Source organism: Saccopteryx leptura, chromosome 5 (assembly GCF_036850995.1).
Source record: "Saccopteryx leptura isolate mSacLep1 chromosome 5, mSacLep1_pri_phased_curated, whole genome shotgun sequence".
NCBI lineage: Eukaryota > Metazoa > Chordata > Mammalia > Chiroptera > Emballonuridae > Saccopteryx > Saccopteryx leptura.
The window spans coordinates 166,290,442-166,297,269 of NC_089507.1; the positions used below are offsets into that span (position 1 = coordinate 166,290,442).

The following is a 6,828-nucleotide window of genomic DNA, read 5'->3' on the forward strand; positions in this document are numbered from 1 at the left end:
TTTTCACCCTCTCTGCCCACTGCCAAGGGCTCGGCATTTCTTTTAAATGCATTTCCACTCTTGGAAAGCAGAGTTTGTGAAGTGTCAGTAATGTGAATGTTGCTGAGTCCGTTTCACAGAAGAAGAGCCCCTGGTGGCTAAGTAAATTGTGCTCAGTGACACAAGCGGCAGAGAGGGGCTGTATCCCAAGGCTCCCTCGCCCGCAGTGCTGTGCTGTGTTCACTGTGCTGCGTGGCCTCATCAGGAGGAAAGACCACAGCCAGAAGCCTGCCATATTTTCTTTTGATTGTTTATAGAAGGGCTTATAAGATGAAACTCTTTTTTTCAGCCTCTTTTTTTTTCTTCAAGTAGGGCCACTGGGATGGCTTAAAGTGGGAGAAATCAGAGTACTTTGCGTTAACATTTAGAAAAAAAAAAGTTCAATATCCAGAAAAGCATCTGCTACCACTTGAGACTTTTTTTTAAAAAAAAAAGCATTATGGAAAAATGTCTACTGAAAATAGGTTAAGTGAAAATAAAGTTGGCTATAGCAATATGTTAAAACTTAGAGCCTTTGCTTGCATACTACCCTAGTGATCATTTCTTCCCATTGTTTAGTCTCCTATTGATCTGTTTCATTCCTTGCATCTAACCCGCTATCTAGGACATTATCACTGGGCACTTTAAGACCCAGCTCAGACATTTGACCTGTAGGCTTTGAGCACAATGTTTTATGTCCTATGCTCGGGCAGTCCAAACGCTTCATAGTAGCTCCAGACACTCCTGAGCTGAAATTGTGAATAGATACACATTTTTTCTCCTGCAAAATTCAATGAAAAACAGAGAATTCATTCATTTGTTCAATTTTTCTTCCTTCCTTCCTTCCTTCCTTCCTTCCTTCCTTCCTTCCTTCCTTCCTTCCTTCCTTCCTTCCTTCATTCCTTCCTTCCTTCCTTACTTCCTTCCATTCAACTAAGCTTTAGCATTACCTACTTTGTGCCGAGCCCTGCTCAAAACCTTGGGCATGCAGCAGTGAACAGAAAACTGGTCCCCTAAGGTGCTGGTGGAAGAGACAGATAATAGTGAGTAAACACATACTTTCACAACATAATATTAGAGTAAAGGGATAGCAACAAGTGCTGTCTCAGGTAGGACGACAGTCAGGAAGGCCTCCTCGGGGTGACCTTTGGAGGGGACAATATTGAAGTGTCACATCATGTAGACGTTGAGGAAGGGTGCACCAGGCAAAGGGAACCACATATGCCAAGGCCTGATTGTTGTGATTTCAAGGAATAAGGAAGGCCACGACAGCTAGAGTAGCCAAACGGGGTGGTGAGGGGGGATAGCCTCCGTCAGGCCATACATGAAAAGCCCATTGTTAAGGACTGAGTTTTAAATGTTAACATGTCTGACTTACGTTTTATTGTTTTTTAAAGTTTTTAAACATTGGTTTGAGAGAGAGAGAGAGAGAGACAGAGAGAGAAATATTGATTTGTTATTCCACTTATTAAGCACTTACTGGATTCTTGTATGTGCCCTGATTGGGGATTGATCTCTCAACCTTGGCATTACTGGGATGACACTCTGACTAACTTAGCTTCCTGGCCAGGGCTGACTTATGCTTTAAAGAGATAGTGTAGGCTACTATCTAGAAAATGTAGGCCAGGGTGCGGTGGGTAGATATATAACAAGAGTGGAAGCAGGTGAGCCAGCTAGAACATGATTGCAATTGTCCAGCTAAGATCATATAGGCTTGATTCAGGGGTAGCTTTTTTCTTAGCTTGGCAAAAGCAGTCAGGTTCTGGATCTATTTGGGAAGTAGAGCCAACAGGATTTGTGGAGGAGCAGGTTAGGAGAGGAGGATCAAGAATACTACAAAGGGCCCTGGCCGGTTGGCTCAGTGGTAGAGCGTCGGCCTGGCGTGCAGAAGTCCCGGGTTTGATTCCCGGCCAGGGCACACAGGATAAGCGCCCATCTGCTTCTCCACCCCTCCCCCTCTCCTTCCTCTCTGTCTCTCTCTTCCCCTCCCGCAGCCGAGGCTCCATTGGAGCAAAGATGGCCCGGGCGCTGGGGATGGCTCCTTGGCCTCTGCCCCAGGCGCTAGAGTGGCTCTGGTCGCGACAGAGCGACGCCCCGGAGGGGTAGAGCATTGCCCCCTGGTGGGCAGAGCCGGGTGGATCCCGGTCGGGCACATGCGGGAGTCTGTCTATCTCTCCCCGTTTCCAGCTTCAGAAAAATACAAAAAAAAAAAAAAAAAAAAATTAAAAAAAAAAAAAGAATACTACAAAGGACTTGTTAAATTGGAAATGCCTATTTGGCACCCACCTGCTATCACATGGGTCTGTGTGAGTCCAGAGCTCAGTGACAAAGTCAGGACTTCGTACGGGAGTTGGCAATGTGGAGAAGGTATTTAAACTTTTGGCTGAATTTTGGGGAAGTGAGTTGCTAGGATAGTGTGCTTTTTCTTGAGTTGATGGAAAGGTATATAAATAGTATAACTATAAAGCCACAGTTTGTACATTCTCTCAATCTTTGATGAGCTACATTTAAAAAGCCCTTATAAATAGAGGTTTGGAATATCAGTTTTGCTATCTAATTTCCCTTTAGGAAATCCACAGTCACTGAGGTCATTTTGATTTGGATATGAGAGGTTATTTTAACATGAAAAGTGAAGTCACAAGTTTCTGAATTTGTCACATATCTTGTTAGGCACTCTGAGGCAGTCAATTCAGAAAAGGAACACCAGGGGGCAGTAGCTTCCTTACTTATAAGATGGTGGCTGGCCCACCTGTAGGAGCTTATAGCCCTTACTTCTCAAAGACAAATGTGAAGACAAGGACAGCATCTCTTTTCTTGATACAATGTATACTTGTAGGAGTGACCTTTAAGCATGTAACATGCCTGATGTGAGTTTAAGTTGGTCATTTAATGTTCACAACCACTTAAAAATTTAAAGGAAACAATTTCTAAATTCTAGATCCCTATTAGTAAGCTAAATTGGATTCATAATAATTTTTCTTTCATGGATTTTAGAATATTTGAGAAGGAATACAGAAATGTCATTATAGAGAATACCTCCCAATGACTTCAGTGGTGACCTGGGCTACCAGAACCCTAGCTTAAAAACCATTTTCTGTTTTACCATCAGGTATTAAGCTAAAGGAGAGGTAAATCACAAAGTTTCCATCACACTCTATTGGAGTACATCATTGATAACTTTGTTAAAGGTTCTGGAAACATTGTATCGGCTAAGGTTGCATCTATCTTAAAAGAGCACATGATCTTAGTTCATTTCTGGAACAGGAGTAATTTTACGGTTTGGGAGGGAAACTGCATTTATACTCAAACATTATTAAGACAGCAAGATTAAAGCAGACTCTGTTTAGTCACAGGAAGTGAAAACTGACCATTCATGTGCCCTCAGCTGTTGAATCTCCTTTTGACCACAGTGATTCTTTCCAGCCACCCAGGGCTGTTAGTTTGCAGACTTGTGCCACTGATGGTATCTCTCTATTACAGTGTCACAGATGCACAGAGCAGGGGTCGGGAGCTACAGTCCACAGGCCAAATCTAGTCTACAGCCAAGTTTTCTTTTTTCCTTTTCAATTATAGTTAACATTGAATATTTTTATTAGTTTCAAGTGTATAGCATAGTGGTTAGATAATCGTATACTTTACAAAGTTATCTCCCCACTATTTCAGGTACCCACCTGGCACCATATGTAGTTATTACAACATACTGATTATATTCCTTACGCTGTACTTTACACCCCATGACTACTCTGTATCAACCAATGTGTACTTCTGAATCCCTTCACCTTTTTCACCCAGTGCTCCCACTGCCCTCTCCTCTGGCAACCATCAAAATGTTTTTTAGCTATGAATCTGTTTTCTGTTCTGCTTGTTTATTTTGTTTTTTAGATTCAATTATTGATAGATATGCATTTATTGCCATTTTGTTCACATTTTAAAAAAATCTTTTTTCTTCTTCTTAAAGAAGATTGTATAACATTTCATACAATACTGGTTTGGTGGTAATGAACTCCTTCAGCTGTTTCTTGTCTGGGGAGCTCTTTATCTGTCCTTTAATTCTAAATGACAGCTTTGCTGGGCAGAGTCATCTTGTTTATAGACCCTTTCTCTTCATCACTTTGAATATTTCTTGCCAATCCCTTCTGGCCTGCAAAGTTTCTGTTGAGAACTCAGTTGGCAGTCTTAAGGGAGCTCCCTTGTAGGGAACAACCTGCTTTTCTCTTGCCTCCTTTTAAGATTCTTCTCCTTGTCTTTAACCTTTTGCATTTTAATTATGATGTGTCTTGGTGTGGGCCTCTCTGGGTTCATCTCGTTAGGGACTCTCTGTGCTTCCTGGACTTGTGTATCTTTCTCCTTCACCTGGTGAGGTTTTTAGTCATGATTTCTTCCTATAGGTTCTCAAGCCCTCGCTCTTTCTCTTTTCCTTTGCATACTACTTTCATGTGAATGTTGTTACGCTTGATGTTGTCCCAGAGGTCCCTTAAAATATCTTCATTTTTTAAATTGAAGCAGCTTTTTGCTGCTTCAATTGGGTGTTTTCTGCTTCCTTATCTTATGTATTAGTGATTCGGTCCTCTCTATCTAATTGCTGTTAATTCCTTCTAGTGTATTCTTCATTTCAGTTATGATATTCTTTGTTTTTGACTGGTTCTTTTTTATGATTTTTTGTCCTTTTTTATGCTGTTGAAGTTCTCACTAAATTTCTTGAACATTCTTATAACCATTGTTTTTTGTTTTGTTTTTAAACAATTAAATTTAACAGGGTGATATTGGTCAACTAGTGTACATAGATTTAGAGAAAACATCTCCACATCATTTGGACAGTCAGTTATGCCAGGGGTTCTAACCCCCGGGCTGCGGACTGGTACCGGTCTGTGGGCCATTTAGTACCGGTCCGCAGAGAAAGAATAAATAACTTACATTATTTCTGTTTTATTTATATTTAAGTCTGAATGATGTTTTATTGTTAAAAAATGACCAGATTCCCTGTTATATCTGTCTAAGACTCACTCTTGACACTTGTCTCGGTCACATGATATATGTATTCGTCCCACCCTAAAGGCCAGTCCGTGAAAATATTTTCTGACGTTAAACCGGTCTGTGGCCCAAAAAAGGTTATGGACCACTGAGTTATGCTGTATACCCATCACTCAAAGTCAGATCATCCTCTGTCACCGTATGCCTCCATTTTATTTGGTTCTTTTTCTGGAGATTTCTCCTGTTCTTTCATCTGGGATATGTTTCTTTATCTCTCCATTTTGGCTGCCTCCCTGTGTTTATTTCTATGTATTAGGTAGAGCTGCTACATCTCTCAGTCTTGATAGGGTGGCCTTAGGTCAGTGGTTCTCAAAGTGTGTGCCAGGGCACACTGGTGTGCCCTAGAAGATTTCCAGGTGTGCCTTATGGTATTCCAGAGAAATATGTGCCTGTTGGGGACCAAAAAACCAACAGGGTTTTTGGAGTTTAGATTTTTGGGGGACAGAGGTGTGGGGAATTGGCTATAAGCTGACAGTCTGCTCAACCCCCCACCTCACTTGCCTGATTAGGTTGTAAAAGGCTGTTAAGCTGTGGTGCTGGATTGTTTACACTACCCCCCATGTTCCCCAGAAAGACTGGAGGCAAGTTTCTTCTATCCTTTGTTTGGTGTAAAGTTAAGATGATATGTATGGTGGGGGTTTCAGATTGATGATTAAACATAAGGAGTTGTCTCTTGAAGCCTTTTGGATTTCTATAAAAGAAGAATAAGTGGCAATATCTAAAAAAGCTTTGAACATTTTACTACAATTTTCAACATCCTATTTATGTGAATTAGGATTTTCTACCCTCAACACAAGAGTAAAAAGAGAGGAATTCTTCAATGTATTGACGAGGAAATGAGAGTTTGCCTTTCAAATATATGCCCAAACATTGAAGAAATCACTAGGATATATCAGGCTCATGTTTCTTATAAACACAAGAATGAAAAAACTTAACATATTCACACCAGGACCTGCCGAATTTACTAAATCTTACTAAGAATGTATCTATATATATAAAAAGATAACTTTTTTGTTTTTTTTTTTAAATTTTAACCCCTCTTTTTTACAAATTCTAAAAAGCATAACTTAAAAAATGTAACATAAAAATGTTTTTTAATGTCAGAATAAATTTAATTTTGTTGTATTTATTTCATTTAATTACCATAAAAGCACGCTTGGACTTTATATTCTTTTCTTTAATATTTGACTTAATTATTATAACATATTTCTCGGCAATTTGTACATAGTGTGCCTACAATTATTTGTAGGATTTTAAATGTGCCCTGACTTCAAAAATTTTGAGAACCACTGCCTTACGTGGTTGTTATCTGTGGGACCCAGTGGTGCAGTCTCCCAGATCCCTTGAACCGGGTCCTCCTGGAGTGTCCCTTTTGTGTGTTGTGTGCCCTCTTGTAGTTGAGCCTTGATTGCCACGCATCCATGGGTGTGAGGATTGGCCATGACCAGTGTACAAGCTGCTGTGCAGGGGCTGATCCCACAGTGGAATTTGCCTGAGCAGAGTCTGGTGCCTGCTGATAACTTCCTTTGGGTGTTCCACTTGTGGAGCTACTCAGGTTGCACACTGTTGTGATCTGAAGCCAGCCACTGGTTCTGGGACCTTTAGGGAGGGTCTGCAATGCAGGTCAGTGTCATACACTGCCGGTGACCAGTCCTAGGCTATGTTTTAGGGGTTACAAAGCCGTCCAAGGTTAGTAGCTGCCTGTGCTGGGCCTGGGTACGCATGGGAGGGGCTAAGCTGCACGCCCGGCCAGTTGCTACTGGTTCTGGGCCCGGGGCA

At 41.2% G+C, this 6,828-nt stretch overlaps 1 protein-coding gene across 14 annotated transcripts in view; it reads left to right on the top strand.

The window, feature by feature from the left end:
• The window catches only part of ARSG (arylsulfatase G), a 104,838-nt gene that overhangs the window by 857 nt on the left and 97,153 nt on the right, over window positions 1-6,828 (top strand). The window lies entirely within an intron of this gene.